Raw genomic sequence first — 21,667 nt, 5'->3', positions numbered from 1 at the left:
AGGGAATGGATTGAATGAAGACATGCATCCCTGATTGACTCGGGCTACCTGCGTAATCCGATTAATGCACGCGTTGACGGATGCATTAAAGATGCGTCAAGAAAGATGCCCCTTATACGGTGCAGGATGCCCATGACATTTCCCATGCCCTCTTCCTTTGCCGAAAGAGTACGTGCCTGAACATTATATCATTTAAATTTGCTTTCCATAACTGATGAGAGTAAGAATCTCACTGGCTCATGATAAAGTGGCTAGTGTTTCGGTGCTACTATGTGATTTTCTCCATCGATTCCCCACGGTTGTCGTCTGATGTCTTCCCCCCTGGAATGTTTTTCGTTGAGAAATAATTTCTATTTCTGAGATGATGAAAACTTTCCGAAGATGAAGATTATTTATTTATTCTTTCCGCTGATCTCACGAAAAGAGGGAGCGAGTCGCGTCAGGAAGTAACCAATATTTCCGAAAATGAAGCAACGAAATGGGGTCGCGAGGAAAGGTAGCACCACTCACTCCGGGCATCACTGTCCGTGCTGCACGATCGAAAGGAAGTAAACCATCCCGGGTGCGACGGTACGAGGAGCGCGACACGGAGGGTAGTCTTGCCACGAGTTTACAGCCAAGGAACGATTCCCATTAATACACTCGTACACATTTGCGACGCATAATCGATGCCAGAAACATGGAAAGGTTTTCCACAATACTCGTGAAGCTTCCCCCGCCACGGCGTAGCGCACGTGTACCAGCATAATGTTTGCATATTTATAGTAAGAGGAAATATTTATATTTACCTAACTGAGTGTTATTTCAGGCAAACCAAACCTTTCTTTAACCACGCGCAGAACATGTCGATTGCATGTACTTTCTGGTTTGCCGGAGTAAGCGATTGCATCGCTGGTAGCGTTTGCATTTTATGCCCTCTTGCGGGTGGTGCATGTTTGTATCGCTAGAGTAAACTCGAGCGATACCACAAACCACACGGTGCTATCCGTGCGAACAAACTCGCGCATTGTGTTTGTGTGTGCTCAAAACTCACTTTATTTGCAGGAGGAAAGCACTAAACGGAACGAGCATCAAAAATGTACATCATAACGCTCAAGGCAAATGTATCACAGCATGAACTGACTTCAAAACTAACCGACAAACCGCGAGGGTAAGGCGACAACTCGCATACATTCAACCCCGGTCGCTGCGTAAAGAAAGAAATGTGAATAATATAAAAAAAAAACAGTTTACTATATGATTCCACCGACTATCAAACGAGCTAGTTAAAAGTTTTTTTTTTGCGTTTTTCACATCATACTATTTTCTCCCCATCCACTGGATTGACCCACACGAATGAGCACCAACAGTTAACAGAGAGTGCTGCAATACCGCTACTACTAAATAACATTTCCTATCCACAACACCACGCTGGTTTTGATGAGCGTGCTACTCTTGCTGGTGAACTTCAACTTCGAACTTCAATAAAGCCAGTTCACCTTCCTTCCTTTGTGTTCACATTTGTACAAATATGCTCCGCGCCAGGTGGGACAAATTGATTTTTTATCCCTCATACTTGCTCTTGCTGTTGTCATCTAAAGCCTGACTTTCTCTGGGAATATAGCGAATTCCCAGTACAATAGAAGGAGTAGAAGCGAATATATTCTACATGGTTCAACATTCGCGGGAGATTTGACCTTTTCCCATTTCATTTTTCATGCATATAACAATCAAAGCAGTTTCTTCCTGCATAGAAAATTGAGAAATTTTTCCCCCAACCGCACAGTCAGGAGATTGAATGAAAAAATAGTAATGTTATTGCGAAACACTTGTGTACATTACAAGTGTTAACACAAGTTAAGGTAAGTTTGGTCTGGTCAACCGATTTCAAACCGAAATTCTAAAAGGTCCCGTACATGACAATGCTTTGATGTCACTTCCATCGCACTTCATATTGTCATTTATACATGTGCTTTTTACTTATCGATTTCACAAGCCAAACACAATGACACCCATAATCCAGCATTGCTCAAATTCAAACAGGCTCGGTCCGTTCCTGGCAAATAAACGGCAAACATGCTACAAAACCACCCGCCGAAACAGCAGCAGTGTACGGGCGTGTCTGTATGTATGGAGCTGCACACATAGCAACTGGCTGTTAAATTTCGTTTTATTAAATCGCTTTCTTAAAATAGAACCTTATATTTATATTATGACGTATCCGCCATCGGGATCGCGACTAGTCGGACGTGCCCAGAGAAGCCTGCCCTAGCGCTAGCCGCGGCCAGCTTGCCAGAAAGACCAGAACGGAAAGTGGAGGATCGGATTCGGTACGATCTTCCATTTGATCGTGCATTTCTCTCACTCTCTGCGCTGCGCTCTCGCTCTGCTCTTCTCGTGGATCGGATGCGTTCAGGTTTTCCCGCACTCTCCGAGGGACGCAAACCAAACGCGGGGCTGGGGCCGCTGTTATTCGCTTGATCGCTTTCCCTCTCGTCCGAGAAGCGCGTCCGGGACTCCTGGGGCGGTCGGCCGCTTTTGCCTCGGTTTATGGATTTATGAAAAACGGCCATCAACCTGCCTCTCCCGCTCGAAGGCTGCCCTCCCTTTCCGGCCTGCGTTTTCGATCGCACCGTACTCATTGCGCAATATGAGATTTACCGTCATAATTTCTCTCGAGAGGATTGATTCACGGCAAGGTGCGCAGGGCGGAGACTGCGGTATGGATGGTTCCGCTTTTAGGAAAGCGGGACGACGTGGAAAGTGTCAGTGTCCGCTTGTGCGTCTGGCCATCAGTGCACTCGAGGTGCATTTTCACGCACATTCTCATTTCGCACAGAAATAAAGAGGAAAAAACCGTCACCCACACTCACGTCGCTCCTACGTTTGTGGCAACCTTGCCTTCATAATTATCGCCAAATTTACATTCCAGGCCTCAGTGCGCTTGGTCGTGTTTCGTCAACGGGTTGTTGAAAAGCGCCTTGAAACACACAAAACATTAGAGAAAAATTATCATCACTTCTAACAGGTGGATTAACTGTAGTATTGGGAAAAGAAAAGTAATGTTTGAATAGATAGCGAAAGCAGAATAAATTAAAACGAATTGAGACAATGAATCTCTTTGCTGCTCATAATGATATTGCATTGTCTCCTCTTGTAACAGCAGGTCTTTATTCCACAAGTTTAACATGCGAAAATCCATTCGCTGTTCATACGAGCACCGATCAGTGACAATCTCATTCTAATAATACCATCCGCGATGTAAACCAATCGCTTGTTGCCAACGCGCTCTCAACCCTGGTCCGATCCAAATCGAAATCGATCGACCTGCGGGCATTCGTTTCCAATCTTTCAACAAACCGGTGTGCCTATGCGGTATTTTGATGGGTGTTGAAATTTAAAGTAAGCGGCAACGGTTGATCTGCGAGCGGAACGGAAAATAATAACAGTCCTGTGGCTCACTGCACAGCTACTCCGAAAAACCAGAGACAGAGAGCACCACACTGAAGCGAATGGAAATCGTGCCCAGGCCATCAGGCCCGGCCAGCGATCTGGCGATGGAATGGTTTTGTAAACAAATAAACACCGCCGCCCGATCGCACCGCCATCGGGACGGAAGGATAAGGTGAGAATCATAACGAGCGCGCGTTCTCTGTAACACAAAACCCGTGCACGGTCGACTCGGAAAAAGCAAAAAAAAAGACAACAACACAGACAATCGTCCAGAAGAGAACGAGAACAACGAAACTGCCATACGGCTGCCAACGATGTAAACAAATCGTTCCGAATAATACAATTCACATAAATAATCGACCGAAATTACAATCGCAACATTCTTCTGCTACCGTGTCGTGGTGGAAGAATCCTTCGCACGCCTCAAAGCGATCCTCGAAGCTCTCGGACAGACAATTAGCGGTGCGGTTCGATGGGTTCGCGTCCGACCGCTTCCAGCCAACCAACCAGCGTGTCCAGTTCAGGGCAACATCATCATCTGCAAAGATTTCACTCAATTGTTGTATAAACAGAGTGTGCTCGAGCTGCCCCGTTTGAGATTGCAATTGAGACGCGGTCCATGATGTAAGCGAAATGGGACGCGTTGAGACGCTTCAGGCGAAACGTGTTCGAACCGTCCGATTCGTTCGGATTGTTATGGACTGAAAATTGGTTACACGACCGTCTTTAAATACGACACACGCGCTCGGCGGGTGAAAACTCCAAACCCTGGAATGGACGGAGAAATACACAAACATAACAAACGTTGGTGCTCGGGTTACGAGCGACGTTCGATTGGCGTGCCATTAATCAACAAATTTATAGATATTCAAACAACCCCGATCGTTGGCAGGCAGTGGAACTTTGTGTTTGTGTTCATTCCCTGCTTAGATCATCAATTTTTCTCCTGCAAGCTATATGCCAGTTAAATGCGAATGAAAGCATTTTTTAAAGTGTGGCCATTGTTTGCACTAATTAAAGGCACCCAAGTATCCTAATCTGCTACACTGGCTGCATTGTTATCCTCTTCACGAAACTATCCCCACAAGCACGGACAAAAGGTAGACCAAAAGGAAACTTTTAATAATATTTGCCCTTACGATCGAAATCAAGAGACCGGCTCGCCTGCCAGCCAACCAGCGGATTCGTTTGCCAAAGTTTTACGACCACCGGGAGGGTTTTTGGAAGCACAGTCCTGTACACATTTTCCGGATTACTGGGTTTTCCAAACTTCAATAAGGGCATCCCCCCCCCCCCCCAATCGCTCCCAGTGCGCCCGTTCAGAAGCAATGAAATTGTTGATTTTATTGACCATTGAGTGCGCTGAAAATCGATAAGAAAAACAAACCTCAACAACCGCTTACGAAAGGCGTATGCGATCCCCTTTCTTTGGAAAAGCGAAGCGATGTGCTCTCTGGACTCATAAACCCGCACTCCCATTGCAAAGAGGTTTTGCCTGTGCAGGCCACGCGTCCTCCTGTGCGCCATGGAATATCGACCACCAGCACACGCACACGCTAACGCAAGTTCGATTTCTGTTGATCGGTTAGTTAGTGAAAACAGTAATGAAGTGTTTATGGGATTGGCTTACGGGCGTAAAGATCATCCCAAAAGCGCCCCGGTAATAATTGCGGAAAATAATTTTAAACCCAAATTTTACGACACCCCATGATTGGGCCCAAGTGAGTGGGTGTCGATCCCAAAACAGGTTCATAAATACAGCCGCTGGAGCAGCCGTGTGTAAGCGCTGCAGTAGCAAACAAACATCAACATGCCGTCGCAGCCGCCGGGTCAATAAAATATTTATGCATAAACGTACGATTTCACGCACCGATTGAATGACACGATATGTCATGTTTTCGGTCGTCGTAAATTGTTTTTCGATCGTTTTTAATTCCTGCTCCCTTGGATCCTCTCCCAACGCGGTTGCCATTTGAAGGGAAAAACGTTTTATGATTTGTTTCTTTGTTGATTTTCCACCAAATTCCTTCCCGATGAAGTAATCGTAGCTGAATTGTGTAGTCTATTCAATGCCTAGGAATGTGATCCAACAACGTTGCCTGTAATTGTTGCCATTCACTATCCCTTTTACCTCCCGGTACGAACAGGAAGTACGTCAGCAGTGAATCAGATATTTGTCCCTCACACCGAACCGACCTACGAATGCGACCGACCTCTTACGCTTAGTACATTCGCCGAGCATGACAAATACTTGTGAACTGCAAGGAAAAAAGAAGATAAATTTTTGGCCATACCCATTTCCTGATGTGCTGCTTCCCCTCTTGACGTCAGCACATCTGATCGGGTTGAGCCGTGTTTCCATCCGAGTAAAAGGGGCAGGACAAACACACACACAGGCCTCACACCTCCGACAGCCAAGTGGCAAACAAGAAACCAAAACTAACACACACCCGAGCTATAAACGGGTCGATCGAGTTGAGTATGTTTAAATTTAAACATGCCCAAACTGAAATTAGACGATAAATTATTCACTTTTATATCGAAACATTTTCGGGATCGTACGGCCGCACCCCGACACCGGTTGACCACCCAGCAGGACAACCGGTCATTGCGTCAGCGGTGCGATTTTGTGTCGATGAGTGAGTTAAAGTGAAAGATTATGTTGGCGAACCTTACCGTGTGCCACTGTAGGATGAATAATCTGCGACTCTCCAAACTGTCACCGTTCAACCCTGCGCCCGGTAAATCTGATTGGTTGACAATTCGAAAAAAAGCAGCTTCACGCACTCCAGGTCTTTTTGCCGAACAACAAGTGGCATCCAGCAGGAGCAGAACGATCAATGCAGCACGAACGTGACATGAATCAGCAAACGTACAACATTCCAGTTTCCCGCGGGAAATGGTGACCCGGTAGCACCCAGGTGTGGTCGTCGTTTTGCGGTAGGTGTTTCTTTTTTTCTTTTACGTTTAATTCTCAATTTGCAAACCACTTTCTTTGTTCGAGAGCGTGAGGGTAGGCAGGACGGTTTTGTTCGTTTTTTCTTACATTTTCTTTGCTACGCTCAAAACTGTCACCGGGCATGAAACGTTCGAGAATCATCTGTCAACAGATCGCCACACAGGCTGTAACGTTGCGTTCGCGCCCACACCCACATCGGGATGGAAGATTACTTAGCTGTTTTTAGAGGTCCTCCTTTTCCATGCACCTGGGCACTGAATGAATGACAAAACGGACAGTGGAAAGGGGACGGGAATTATTCGTACGAAAATGGTGGACAATTTATTGAACTGCCTGACACAATTCGGCAAACCCGAAGAGGTCGCCCGGGCGTGGCGGTGTCGGGATGCCTGTGAAGACAACATGCTACAGGGTGGCCCAAACCTTGGACCACATCGTAGAAGTAGATATATATGACCATTCCGTGTCTTTCGCCATGTCATAAATGCTCCCCCTCCATGCGATAGGATCAGCAGACGGGCGCCAGCATCATACAAATTATGATCAGCGTGATACAAGAAAAGGACGGGTGAGCGTGATGGTTCGAGAGGGGGGGGGGGATTAAAACTACAACCGTCCGTTTGAAATGATGTGTTGACAGATAGCAGGTACAATGATTGCCCTCGTTCAAGTGCACCTTCGTTAGGGAGAAGAATAACTCTGCTGTTCATCGTCGCATTACAGACGTGTAGAAAAATGTTATTTTTCTTCCAATTAAAAAGCTACCGAGTGGTACTTCGTTCGTGGAAAAAGCATGTTGCAACCTGAGCCACTTTGATGTTGGTAAAACATAAACAGGAAAAGGGCACTGACAAAATAAGGATGTCGTGCAGACCAAAGGCCTACTGAATCGTGTGCAATGTTTATCAGAGCAATGTTATCGTAAAAAAAGATCAAAGACCTGATGCAGACTACTCCACAAAAAACGCTTCTACAGGATGTTAATGTAATAAAATTAACCTCTCTAGCTGTTTATAATGTACCTTCAAACAATAGAGCATCTCGTTGCACTCGTTGCATACATGTAGTGCCGGCGTGGAATGGTTGGCCCCTTTTGCCAGTTTTTACGCATAGAAATGCATTCATACTGAGTTCAAAAGCAAACCATCTCCATCAGACACTTGATTGTTTTCCAATAGTTGCCTACCAAGGTATTTTCACGGATTTCTCACACCTCCCTGTACCTATTCTCTCCGGCCAACGACTGATCTACGGAGTGGCTCAACATCTGTCTGTCTTGCTCCGCGGCAGTTAGCTTCTGCCGCGTGGCAGCCGCATGTGAGGGCGTCGCACTCGCTCCAAGCAGTAGAAGCCGGCACGCGGACTCCCCATACGGCAGATGCCCCGATACGCCTCGTGGAATCGTGGGTGAAGACAAGTGTTAGTGTGTCGATGGTTTATAATTAATACGACGGAGCAAAAACGGGCGAACGAACGCGCGCGCGCGCACGCGACTCGCTCAGCGAAAGGTACATTGTGGCCATCGTTCCCTGCGCGCACATTCATCGCGCACGTACACGCACACACACACATACACGCATGCTAAGAAGATCCTCCTTCCTACTCCCGCAGGCAAAAGACACCTGCATCGCCTTATGTCTCAGGGCAATGGAGTCGACGCTTGTTGGAGAAAAGACGTTCGATTGGAAAAATCGGAAGAAACATTTTCCTTGTCTTTCCATCGCTGTCGGGTGTGTTCAGTTCTCTGCGTAGCGTCACCGTGAGATGTAGTCGCTCTTGGTACCGGGACCGGATCTAGTTTCCGGTAAATGTTGCCACGTATTCGCGATCTTTACCGACCCGCGTGGAAATTGCGTGCGTATTCATGTGTGTGTGGGTGTGCTTGTGAAAAGATGTTGAGCATTTCGTAGTTTTGCGTGTGATTAAATATTCAAAAGGGTCCGTTTGCTTTTCGCATCGCATTGACAGCAGCGTTCGGTTCAGTGCAAACTTTTGATGAAGGTTACCAAGTTACACAATACACGCCACATCGATTAGAACCCTTTCCGGAACGCTCGGCCTCAGCTTGACCATGGCCAGTAGATAAACGTTGCGTTCAGTGCAAAGTTTTCGTTCATGGAATATGCTGCGAAAGTGACAGATACATGGTCGACACGAGCCAACTAAAGCTAGAACCTAGAAAGTTTGTTCGTAAAACATTTTCCGGGATATCGGAGAGTTAACACTGCACGAAGTAGCAAAAAACGGACCAATTCCCTTGGAAATGATCAAATCATGCCACAGCACGGATCGAACCATGTCCCATGTGATGAGTAGAAAAAGTGGAATAAGAGAAACCCGTCGAGAACTTTGCAAATTATTCCAATGCCACACTCCAAGGAGGCAAATCGTCAATTTAAGAAGGTTCACACTAACAGAACTTTTCGCGATAACTTGGTAAGTGTAGTTTTTCATGAAAACAGATCGTACCATCGATCACTCCGTTCGAAAAGTGCCGGTTCGATGCCCCATCCTCCATTCGATCGGGGTTCAAATCGCCAGCAGCGTTCCTTGAGATCATCATCTCAAAAATAGACGATCATCGATAAAATCGAACCACAGCGCTATTTCGGGATCCGGGCAAGGGAATCTTTCACTTTTGTTTGATAATTCAGAAAACCAGACGCTTGCCAGTGCCCCACCTCCCGACAAACGAGTACGTTTGCTTACACAGAAAGTGCTCCAAAGTGAGTGAGTGGCTGGCGATTGAATTTCGTTTCACGCCCGGTCCGCTTCCAATGTAAACACATACACCTAAACACTGCACTCGGGTCATGTCTGCTGGGCCCTCGAATCGATTTAGAGTCTTTTTTTAATGTGACGGACGGGAATTGGGCAAGAACGGAGCGGGGAAAGATTTAAACAGTACTAACCATACCGCTTCCGCCATTGGAATGGATTGGAAAATATCATTTAACTATTTACAAAACCATAAAAAAGACATTGAATCGGTATTGGTAGCTCACCAGCAATACCTTTTTTCAAAGAAAGCTTCATTCGTTTACCTGCTGTATGCAATCTATACAGGAAAAAAAGGGTTTTTGTAAAATGGCGTCGTTTCCAAACGTTCCAACCACAAACCAATTGTGTTGTTCAATCGACTTGCGGTATAATAGCTTCAGATAAAACAGATAACAATTGTACCATAACACTACCGCAATATGGCGAGGTGTGTTTCGATTAAGGGGTTTGCACTCTCATTTCAAAGCCTTTTTCTCGACCTTTCTTTGAAGCTGAACGAGCACGATTCGAAGAAACACTACACAGTTTATCTAAAATATGCAACGGCACATTTTCCTTCACTTCAACGAAGCCGGCGCGCGCGTACTAATGTTTGCGTTTGGGTCGCAGGATTTAGTAGCTCGTCGTTAGCTTAATTAAAAACCAAAAACCCATCCCATTAACACCCCTGTAACACGACGACAAGCCGACCCGTGGGCCTTATTTTCTGTGCTGCAGGGACTGGTTGCTTCATCAACCGCTTGTCGAAGGCGCTAAAATGACCCGTGGGCAGTCGCGATGACACCTTTCCGTGAAACGTGGAAAGAAAGTGGCTACATTGAAGCTACCAGTTGCTGTACCGCGTAAATGCGTGCCCGCTAGCACGTGCCCTCCGTGTACTTGTTAAAGTAATTCATTAGCGCTTAACGGAAGATTTACCATTCGCTAGAAATCTTACACCCCATCATTACGCTCGCACACTCCACCCCTGACGGCATCCGTTTCTGAGCCGCTTGGTCGCTGAGCCAAAACGAGTGCCAGAAATTGAACCGCTTCAAGGAAATGGCTCAACGCATTCATGCAGTGCCCGGCAGGGTTCTGTAAACGGTCGCAGCAAGAGAATGGAGATTGTTTGTGCATTCCGGCACAGTGCGCGCACGTCGTACGGCACCACACACACACATACGCTGCATTCCAGTGCATTCGATAGTTAATGGGGTTTTGGCATATGTTTTTTCAACGTTTAAAAAGAAGGAGCTGAGTGGGCTTGTGTATGAAATGCGCTCATTTTTGGCATAAACAATATCACCGAAGCGATCAGTCATGCGAACAATAATGCATATCGGTGTAAAAGAAGCTCTGTCCCGATTTTACATTCCCGAAAAGCTATTTTTACTTACCCCATTCGAGCAAGCATAAACATCCGCTATTCGTTTACTTCAACTTTGTACAAATTTTGCTGAATGTTTTTTTTGTCCCTACACTCATGATATAAATGCAAAGCATCCTTTTATCCGGACGCTGTTTTCAGCTTCCATCGAGCCGAAGCAAACCTCTCGAAAAGCATTTCCATTTGTTCCTCAATTAGCTCTTAACTTCTGCCATGTTTGACTTTTCCTTATACAGCGAACGTCGTCCGCTGACGTTGATGAAATGTTAATTAGTCTTTCGCCTATCGCTCTGCGCGAATGTTGCTTCCATTGATATTTTGCTCACACTCTGGCACGTTTGCTGCTTCCCAATTCGAAAAACAACCAGTACTATCTTCCGTTGATTGTGCAAAGTGTTTATTTTTCCTACGCCTGTTACTTTCATGCGTTTTATGGCTACCCAAAACAATGCTCAAACGAGTGGTGAAGCCGAACAATGCTGGTGGCACTTACGGCATGTAGTGTTTGGAGATATAAGCGGAAGAAAGTTTAGCGAACGGTTCCAATTGAACATATTTATATAATGAAGTTTTTTTACATCAACAAACTTGAACAAGTATTCAACAAGTGAAGCACTTTTTTCTTATCAAATATTCGCTTTGTTCTCTTTTCAAGTGGAATTTTTCATTTTAAGCACAGTTTTCAAGGGTACGTAATGTTGCAAAAGTTTCGCATTGAAAAAGGGAATTATTTTTTGGAGTTTTGCTGTCATCTTTCAACCGACTGTTGAAGTAGTAAATGTAGATGTCACACACAGGCCACAGGATCGAGGTGAAATTAGCACCATGCAAGCAATACTGCATTGTACCATAACTTCTCGGAAACTCGCGGCTCCCATCGGAAGCATCCCCTAATCTGCTCCATTTCGGCTGTCATGGACAGCTGAACATATTTTCTTACAAACTCTTCTCGCTTCTCACACACCACACGCCGGAATGTGGAGTCCCTACACATTATACACAAGCTGGTAACAGTGGAAGCATACCATCCTCGCCAAGACGATGGCGACAGCGACGTGTTGCATTTTAACAAGAACAGCTCCAGGCTGCACTTTCTTTTAGGTCACCGAATATTTCTCGCTGCTTATTCATAAAGCAAGCCTCTGTGAGATTAACGCCACCCCACGCACTTTTGACTCATCGAGGAAGCGCACATGACGTGTGTTTACCGGCGCCACTCGTACCGGGTCCGGATCCGGCACCGGCATCGGCTACCGGTGGTGGGTTTAAATCAAATTAAATTGTCAGCTGCTTCGAGGTGACGATGAATGTTGCTGCAGTTGCCGTCGCTGCATTTGGCGACTTTGTGACCGAATGATGCAGGGCGTGTGTTTGTTTCATTCCATTACGAGGTCAACATGCTGTTCGTGCATGTACGTGGAACCACACACACACACACAGACACACACAGTCACTAACATTATACTCTACTACACTAAGGCAAATGAAATTCGCTTCCAAGAACTACACATGATACGCGCGTACTCGAAATTTGTCGTGTTAAGATGACAATTCTTCTCGGGGTTACTTTAATCAGAGAACTGTTCCCGCCTCTCTTGCATCCGTTTCTGTTCGCCCGCCCGGTAAGCACAGCTCCATTGTGAATGAACCGTCAACGACCAGGCGGTCTCCATCGCGGTACCAGGCGCCTCCACCAACCAGCATCACATTTGCACAACGACCACGACGAAATGGCACATGGGAATGGGAACTGTTCGTATGAATGAATTACGGATGATTTGCTGCTGCCGGTGGCTGATGTTACCATTCTTCTCAAATTCTTCACGCTCGCAGCTGCCGTCACCGCAGCAAGACGCTTTTTGTTGGAAGGGTTGGCAGTGTGACAAAAAGAAGCTAGAGAAAAGACAGGCTTCCCACTCGCATAAATGTAGGTTGTGGTTTGAGCACAATGAATGACAGCGTTCTGTGTTTTCCAATAATTTTATGGTAAGCTCTCCGTTTGTGTGACAACTTTCAGCCATGTGACAACCATTGTTGGGTGTAAACGTCTGGCTAATAATTTGATCAGCACGATGGCGTTTCACCTTCAGTCATTGAACTCTATTCCTGACACTCAATGTGAAAAAAAAATTTATCATATTCAATATTCTTCTATCCTTCTATATTCTTACAATCATGTTTTCTTACTGTAGTATGTCTATGTATGTTATGTCTCACAAAACTAATTGAAACACACGAAAAGAGCACTCTTACCAGCCGCATGACCAATGTATTCGCTCATTGTATTGTTTCCATATCCTGACAACCTGAAGCAAAGCATACATCGAAATGCTATAGGTTTATCTTAGGTGTCTCGGGATTTGTCCTCAATATCCTGCTGCAAATGGTAAATTTCGCCACCAATTCCTTCTATCAGTCCCGACCAATTTCTGCCGAACTTTGTCGGAAGTTTTTATGACAGCTGTCATACCGTACAGCTCGTAGCTCGTATCTTATCGGCAATTCACCCTTCGGGGACACGTGACTCAATGAGGCGATGCGAATTTCCTAATCTTCACACAATTACCGGCAGTGTGAAGCTTATCGCAGCCGTACGGTACCTTCCGGGCGTTCTCTTGCGGGCCAAGAGGAGCGCTTCCTGCTTGAAGCAGGAAACCACGGTTTATCACCACGCAACGACATCATAAAGCGACATCAAATCGTAAACATGAATTATGATGATTCATATTGTATTTTCTTACACTGGTCGTTGGTGATGCGGTAGCAATTTTGGGAGCTCTTGTGGCATATCACCCCCAAAGCAACAGTGCATGACGCGTATTCTGCGCTGTTGTAGCTCAGCACGCTAGACGATGTTTAATAGTTGCTTCGTGTTGCTCATACGTAGTCCAGTGTAATTCACATTTATTGTCATAGTTTAGGCGAATCATGCTGAGGCAAATGCAGGTGCTAAACATATTTAAAATTTATTTCTCTCCTGTCATATCAATCTTTGTTGTGCAACTATTTTCTTTATTTACATTGTACACTTGAATGTATTATACTTTAAAATTAAAATTTCAATGAGAGTAGACTGAAGCGAGGAGCAATAGTTATTCCTATAAAATATAAATCTTAAAAACAGTCTGCGACAATTCGTACCTGCCTGAGGATGGTTGAGATAACTGGGCCATCGCAAACGGTCAGCCACTTTACATTTCTCTGCTCTCAAAACAAAACAAACAAACAAAACTCTCAAATACTTTCCTAAAGGAAGATGCACAATAAGAGCTGCTACACCCGTTCGCACGAAGCTTGGCCATAAATTTTCGCTTAATGGAAGACCATTTTTTGCACATTGCAAAAACGGAGACTAAAACAAAAAACCGGTGCAAAAAACCAAACAACTTCCAATCTATCCTGCAAGCGAAAAATGAAAGAGGCAGTTATCTTTACGCCTCGAAACATCGTGGACAAAAATAATACACGTGAAATGTACGCCACGCCAGATAAACCATCAACATTCCTCAGGCAAATCCGTTGTCTGTTGTTCGCGTTTTTCATCAAACGCCAAATAACCTCGAAGAACGAGGGAGAAGAGATAGAGAGAGAAAAAGAGAAAGAAATAAAACGCGATGAGGAAATAAACACTACCAACAAGCATACGCTTTAAAATTGGACGACTGTTAAATGCGGGTGAATAAAATGTAGCAAACTCGTTGGCCGTCCCACGGACACAGGAATAATCCAATTTGATTGCAGTTCGCTCGACGGTGCACACGGTCACTCGCCAGAGGTAATGCAAGTGCTCGTTACTGTATGCCCTAGAAAGAGAGTATTAAGAAAGCTTAAGAATTCCCTGATTGGCTGGCTGGTCATAGCTGGTAGGAGGCAAAACAAGCGTACTTTTCACTACGCATCGTGTACGGGCAAACCTTCAACGTTCAAAAGTGGCATCAACGGAAAGCCAGAGATTGACTGACTCTCAGAGGCGGAGGAAGAAAACCAACAACAAATCCTTTCGATAGATGGTAAACAGCAAAATCAATCTGAAATGTAAATGGATCGGAAAATGTTCACTCTGTTTGCGATCTGTTGTACCATCACGGATCCCCTCACCCCACTAAATGCAATCGCATCGGTTGCATTAGTGCATCAAGTGCGTACACAACCAACACCACGTGACACAGAGTTGAGAAGTGAAATTGCGTAGACATGATTCAATGCTTTCCTGATCGGCGGTTAATTTCAAGCGCTTTTCCGATGCGGAAATGTACACTGTCAGCAAGAAGCAGGTCTGTTTGCACTGTGTACAGATTCCCCTACCCAGCCAGCAAAAGCCATCTTGACGAACGCATCGCTGAAAGGCTCTTCAGCTCAAGTATTCAAACGTTTGCCTTGCCATCTTTGCCTCGTTTTGAAAAATTCGTTCGAGCTCAGTTAGAGAATAAACGAAAATCCCTCAGCTTGCAATGCTACGGAAAGCGACATTCTTCTGCTTATCACTCCATGCAATGATGCCTCTGTTAACAACTTTCCACGTGACCGTGCAAGTACCGTTTGGCACCGTGCAATCCTATTGGTTGTCTCTGTTCGATCCATTCGAATACACAACAATCACGCATCAATAAATTTCGCCTGCTGCTTCATTCGATTGATACGAAGGAGAAGAGTATTTTCCACAGTCTTTCATCGCCTTACACACATTCGCTGTCCGGGTGCAAAGCCAGCCATACCCATTGCCCTGTCGGTTGCCTGAGACGTGCAAGCGGAGGCGAGATCGCGTTTCAAAACTTATGACAGCCAACCCATTTGCAGCGATCGTTTCCAGCACCGCTGCCGGAGCACCGCGCATTGAACGGTGGAAAGGTGGGAAATTGCCAATAACGTGCGGTTCCGAGCCGTGCGGAGAGGTGGCGTCGCTCTATTACCTTACCAATTGACGAACGACGCCGGTTGGTTCGGTCACACGATACCAACACTTCCCTGCTGGCACCGTTTAATGGACCGGCAGTGACCTAATGTCGGCAGCGGTAGTGATGGTGTTAGTGGAGGCGTACGTGTGAATCACACCAAAACCACCGCACAACCACATACGTCGGAAGCTTACCGGTTGGATAGTGGTTTGAGTAGCATTTTCCCTGGTGTTTCGGTTTCCTTTGATGCAGTTTGCCTTTGTGTCAAATGGCAGACGATTGCCCCAACGACAGCGAAGATGAAAACGACGATGCCGACGACGACGAAAACCACAACGATGGAGGTATTTTCTCACCAAAGATCAAACATTTGCCGAAGCAATGATAGCAAACAAAATATTATTGTGGCAAACACCGTGCCAACGATCCCGAACGGCGTATGAAAGGGCACACGTGAAGGAAAGCAAAGTAGATTTTTCTGATAATTTATTTCATTAGGAACGGAAAATAATACCTCTTCCGTCCGCCGTCATCCTAGCAGATCCGACCAAAGTGTTTTTATATGTGCTTCCAATTAGTCCCAAAACTCTTTCATACTCCACATTTCCGTTTGCTTTTACTTATCTTTGCTTCTCAGCACACTTACAAAAACAATACGCAATCATACAGGGAATATAATTGCCGTCCATCAGCTGACACCAATCGGGCACGATTGCCGACTGCTATTAAGTGCAATGTAATCGATTTATCTTCCACCGCTTATTCCTTTTAATGGATTAACGATCCATCCCAATCAAGCACGAGCAGACACTTTCCCGGCGAGACCTTCCCGCACAAGCACCGAAACGATCGCGTCCCCCGTCACAAGTTTCACATTAATCCCACCATCATATTTCGCATCCTTCAATGACTTTGCTTACGCTTCCAAGAATCCAAAAGCGAGGAAACTCTTCTCCGTCGAACTTCCGCCGCGTAATAAATAAGACAAACGATTACGGCCCCAGGACGCGGGCCCGATTCGGTTCGGGAAACGTCATCTACATTCGCTAAGTGGCTCATCGCGATAAAAAGCCTTGCTTTCAATGTTTTTGCTGGTAAGGCAGAGTCAGGGAATTAAATCGCGAGTATCACACTACCGGGCTAAGCAATGGTAGCTAATCCAGTTCAGTAACTGGGTCACACACATACGTGCGCCGTAAAAAAACCCCAACGCTACCACCTACGCTCCTATCAATAAATCTCCATCGACTGCTTCTTGATGGAATTTCTTCACCATCCTTGCTTTTTGCCACTTTCTTCAAGCAATTTACCAAGAGAGCGAGATGTTTTGCATGTGTTTATCGATGGAAGATTAAATTGCTTTCAATCGTTTATCGGTTTTTGGAAGCAAGAAAATTGAATTACTCCGCCAACTCGTGTACTATTCCCTTACTCCTTGTTCTTCCTTCCAATGGTTTGCTTAAAGCATTCATTGTGTTTTAAGACATTTTGGTGTTGAACAGATTCATTTTTGAACATTTTAAGTAATTTTAAGTAATTGCAGATAAATTTTGGTTTCACTGGTATGAACTTACATAAAGCGTTCACCAATGTCAGTTCAAATGTTTTTTTTTTTTTTACATTCCGACTCCAATTCAATGATTTCCCAGTAGAAAGTTTCGGTAAGATGCTTTCTCTGCCTTCTGCTGAAATCCTAACGAAGTGACAAACGATTGGGCGCGTTACGTCGATGGTTTGGAAAATGAGCGATTGCCGTTTTATAAACAGCGAACCGACGCGCTTACATCGTTTTCCTTCCGCTTGATTCTTTACCAAGACCACCACCAACACCAGCAGAGACTGTAAAGGCTTGCCATATGTGTAAAGGCTCTGAGACTGAAGTAAAAAAAACACTTCTCTACAAACACGATCACCCAGCAGCAACAGCAGCAGCAGCAGCATGCAGAAAGGAACCTATCCATCACGACAGAACGTACAGCAATAGACACAAATCTCGCCTCGAAGCGTGGCCCACTCCCGTTCAGGGTTTCCCGCTCTAACGAGAAGGCATTGCTCGCTGCCTTCATAAATAAGCTATAATCGCACCGGAGCCTGACCGGGCGCGCGTATTGCAGTGGGAACCACCCCCGGGTGGTTGCTGAAACCACTCCATGCCATGAATCATTAGACACGGAATCCTTTCACTCATCCTAATTGACTCATTAATTTCCGGGCAACTTTTCACCACCTTCGGTGTGCGTTTCAGCGCAACGGAAAGAACAGGTTCGGGCGACACACTGCTAACCACAAGACCACAAGGCACGGATCGTGCCTTCGCACGCCCAGGCCGATCGAAGCCAAATGCTGCCACTGCAACAAACGCACCAGCAAAGCAGTTCGGCCAGCTTGCGCTATCATACGACGCACCGATTTGTGTCCATTTCGATCTGACATCTGATGGCGCAAATCCCGATCTAGCAGTTTGCGAAGGCAAAAAACTTAAGTTTAAAACCGTTCGCCGCTGTTGAGCATCGCACAGAAGGAATAGTGATGCGGCATCATATTTCTTCGACATTCACTTTAACCCTGCCCTGCCGGTCCCGCTACACACCATTTTCCATAAAATACCGTGTCTCACCAGCCTCAACCACCCCTTTCGGACAGCACAACACTTGCCCCTGTGCACACGCATCCTGGTTGGCTTGAGGAGCTATTTTTATTCGCCACTGCCACAGTGCTGATTCTTCAAAACTCTCCTTCCTCCATCGCTTTTGCCTGTCGCTTTTCATAAGTCGTCTTTCTTACTCGGAAAAGTCTGCTCACAATTGCCGCTCAGTTTTGGTGTGTTTCGTTCTCTCTCCCTCTACGTCTTTCTCTATCTATCTCTCTCCTTGAATCACGCACACACAGACACACACACATCATTTTCCACCGGTTGTTTCAAGTACATGACAGAACAAATTTTTATTTGCCAAAACGATCGTTTTGACTGTTGTTACGCTTTCCGCCCAAGCCAGCAACCAGCCCACTAGGTCGGCTCGATCGCCTTTTCTTTTTCGTAATTTCAGTCTTTCTTCTCTTTTCCCGTTTCCAACCCCTATTCCACCAGAGTTTGCATTTATGTTTTGCTTGGCTGTCAGAGTTTTTGTACATTTTACGTTACACAGCCACGATTAATGGTGACGAGCGGACGGGCCAGCGTGTGCGTGTGCTATGAGTGAGTGTGTATGTGTGTATGTGGGCAAGTGTTGCACGGTCCGATCAGGGCTTTGCCACTGGTTGCTCGCGTCTCGTACCGCTCACGGTGGTTGGTGAAATTTTGCTGTAGGACAAATTCCAACAATTCCAACTTTATCTTTGTTTTTGCTTCGTTTGTTGAACAGACCAAATTTGGAACTTTTTCTCTACGAAAGAAATGGAAACCAATGTTATCTGGTCCAATTTACGTTCCAATTGAGCTGGTTGTCGGTTTAGCTCGACCTTCATAGAGCAGGCGAAACGATGACAGCTTCTATCGCCGTTCGGCCCACGTTCGAGACCGATGGTACATAATCGGCTTAAAGGGAGAGCGTTTCGAGTGTTTTTTCGTTTTTAAAACAATCAGCAGAAAACCTTCGTAACACAGCCAAACCCATTACCGGTAAACTGGGCTTAGGTTGCACGATGGTCGCCGTGTAAAGTAAAAAAATCTATTTGTTATTTTAAAACCTTTTATCGTTTGTGAGTATTTCAAATGTAGTACAGTTTGTTTAATTTTTTCTCTCTCTCTCTCTCTCTCTCTCTCTCTCTCTCTCTCTCTCTCTCTCTCTCTCTCTCTTTCTCTCTTTCTCTCTCTCTCTCTCTCTACCTCTCTATTACTTCAGGATCACATAATGGAACAAAATACTATCAGACAATAATTGGTAAGAGCTTTTTGCATACCGAAATTTACTATTTTCAAAAGTCTTTCAAAGCTATACACCGTACGTCTATAAGGTGAAACTCATCGGTAGTATGATTGTGACAAATTGAAGCGATATTTATGGCACGTAAAACGACAACACTTACAACCATTCCTTCCCATGCGCTCCCCCCGTAGAACTGGCCCTAATTATCTATGCATGTACAAAACATTAAACACACCAGCCGGCACTACGAGCAACAACCGCTCACAGCACAGTTCGAGATTACAGCAAAGAACCGTATCATTAAATGTGACACCATCGGCTGCTGCTGCCATACAAGCAGTGTGTCGTCGGTAAAGCAAGATCGTTCTCTAATGAGCCGTCAGATTTTCGTACACGATGCTCGTAGCGGTGGAGGGTGGCGGCAGCTGCGATACGTGATACAGTTGTCACTATTGTGTACGTACCATGCAGCCAGCCAACAGAACAATGAAACGCGAGTCCCAACATTAATTACGATTATTAAAAATCATTTGAGCGTGGTAATCAAAATTAAAACCAACTGCCATAAATTTACACCGCAAACTCGACCGCCAACAACCCGAAGTCTCGACACACTGGCAGACGAATTCCTTCGTGTGCCCGAACAACTTGCTTCGCCGGTCTCCCCGGTCATGCTTCGCCACGGCCGACTGCAGTGATTCTATTTGTCTTTTATATCACCCGAGACAGGCCCGAGGGTCGTCGCTGTTGGTTGAGTCTTTTCGGCGAAGGAAACAACGGACGGAACCACAGCACCATAAAACCCGAGACACGAAAAGTGTCCCACACCCTCCTTGTAGGTGATGTTTTAATTTCCGAGATTCCACTCGCACGCGTGCCTACGGCCAGCGACGACTCGTTTGAAATTGAATACACCATATACCGGTGGCCACCGGGAACAGTTGCCACGAACACGTCCATCCTCAGCCAGTGGTGCACGCGTCTTTCGGGGCGGTTGAAAACAATTGATGTCGAAATGATGACGGCTGGTATTCTACACCGCATCATCATAAATTATCCACTCACATGGTATATCCCACCGAATGAACGACTGTGAACGGAAACGTGGCAAGAGACTTGTTCGGAAAATCCGCCCCCTTGTTTGCAATGGTGCAGCAGCATGACAATACAAACGCGCTTCCTGTCTCGTCGATCACTACGGCAGAACTGTTCAATAAATTAAAATTAAAACATCCCTCGACATGCTTCTGCGTTCTTGTTGCGGTCGATAGTTTCAACTTTCTCTTTTAAGCAGTATGTGGTGGGACAGAGTGCTCCTCCTATGTTTTCCCTACGAGGGCCCACAGTGATGTGACGTGGAATTAAATAAATTCATTCTTATTTACCCTAATGGCGTTTGGGAAAATCCGATCAACGCTGTCACTGGTGTTGGGGTGTGGTTTGTCAAGGGATTTGGTCCAAGCATCCGGGAAATCCGGTGCATCCGCATCCAGGTGGGGGAGTATTAAATTATCCATCATTATGTCAAGCCATAATTGATGCGGTTTGGACTGTGGACATCTACATCCACGGGTGCTGGTTGTTGGTAGCAGTATGAAAGACAAGAGAGCTAGATTTCGAAAAGCAAACTCATGTTCAAGACTAGATTCAATTAAGAACGGATCCATGTGCTCTTCATCAAGCACGTATGTTACACACAAAGAATCATTCAATAGCTCACTCTGGTTTTAATTGCTAAGGTCCAAAGATTCCTCAAACTTGTTCTCAGTCTTGTTCTAAAGAGATAATAATCAATTGTGCTTGCAATTGTGTACAGTCTCTTAATTCCTTTGAAATGTCTGCTATGCTTCACATACTTAGCCCAAGAAGCTATCGAAGCACTTAACCACAAAAGTGTTTGCTTGTTCACCTTGTACGCCACTTGATACCATCCCAACAGGTGGACCTAACTCGGCTAATCTAAATAAATCGACCACCAACTGAGAGCTTTTAAGGCAGTTTACCAACATGGGAGCTTACATGTCGATGCCGAATTTTGAAAGGGTTAAGAAATACTACCCCCTAAAACTTTATTTTACGCTTTGTGTTTTCTTTTCCTCCTTTCCATCCCTCACCATTCCGGTTTTCAATGTCGCTATGATTTGAGGCGTAACACCAAAGACAAGTGCAGGATTTCACTCCCACCACTTTGCCTTCACCTTCCATCTGACGTTCGATGAGCATTCAGCACGTTTTTATTACCTTCTTACGCTCCACCTCACTGCACGGTGGTGGTGTTGCAAAGTGCTGAAAATTTTACCTCCAAACAGCTGCAACTTTGTACGGCAACAGAGCATCGGAACGCGGCGGGGTACATGCTCGCGAT

General features: G+C 45.5%; 1 long non-coding RNA gene across 1 annotated transcript in view; it reads left to right on the top strand.

The window, feature by feature from the left end:
- Positions 1-8,150: 8,150 nt before the first annotated feature.
- Positions 8,151-21,667, top strand: part of LOC121600484 — a 35,234-nt gene continuing 21,717 nt past the window's right edge. The window contains exons 1-2 of the long non-coding RNA XR_006005831.1: positions 8,151-8,827; positions 19,279-19,317. This is a non-coding gene — a long non-coding RNA (uncharacterized LOC121600484). The remainder of the gene's footprint in view (positions 8,828-19,278; positions 19,318-21,667) is intronic.

This window comes from Anopheles merus, chromosome 3L (genome assembly GCF_017562075.2).
Source record: "Anopheles merus strain MAF chromosome 3L, AmerM5.1, whole genome shotgun sequence".
NCBI lineage: Eukaryota > Metazoa > Arthropoda > Insecta > Diptera > Culicidae > Anopheles > Anopheles merus.
Note: the sequence above shows the minus strand (reverse complement) of the source record. Positions and strands in the feature narration are given on the sequence as shown.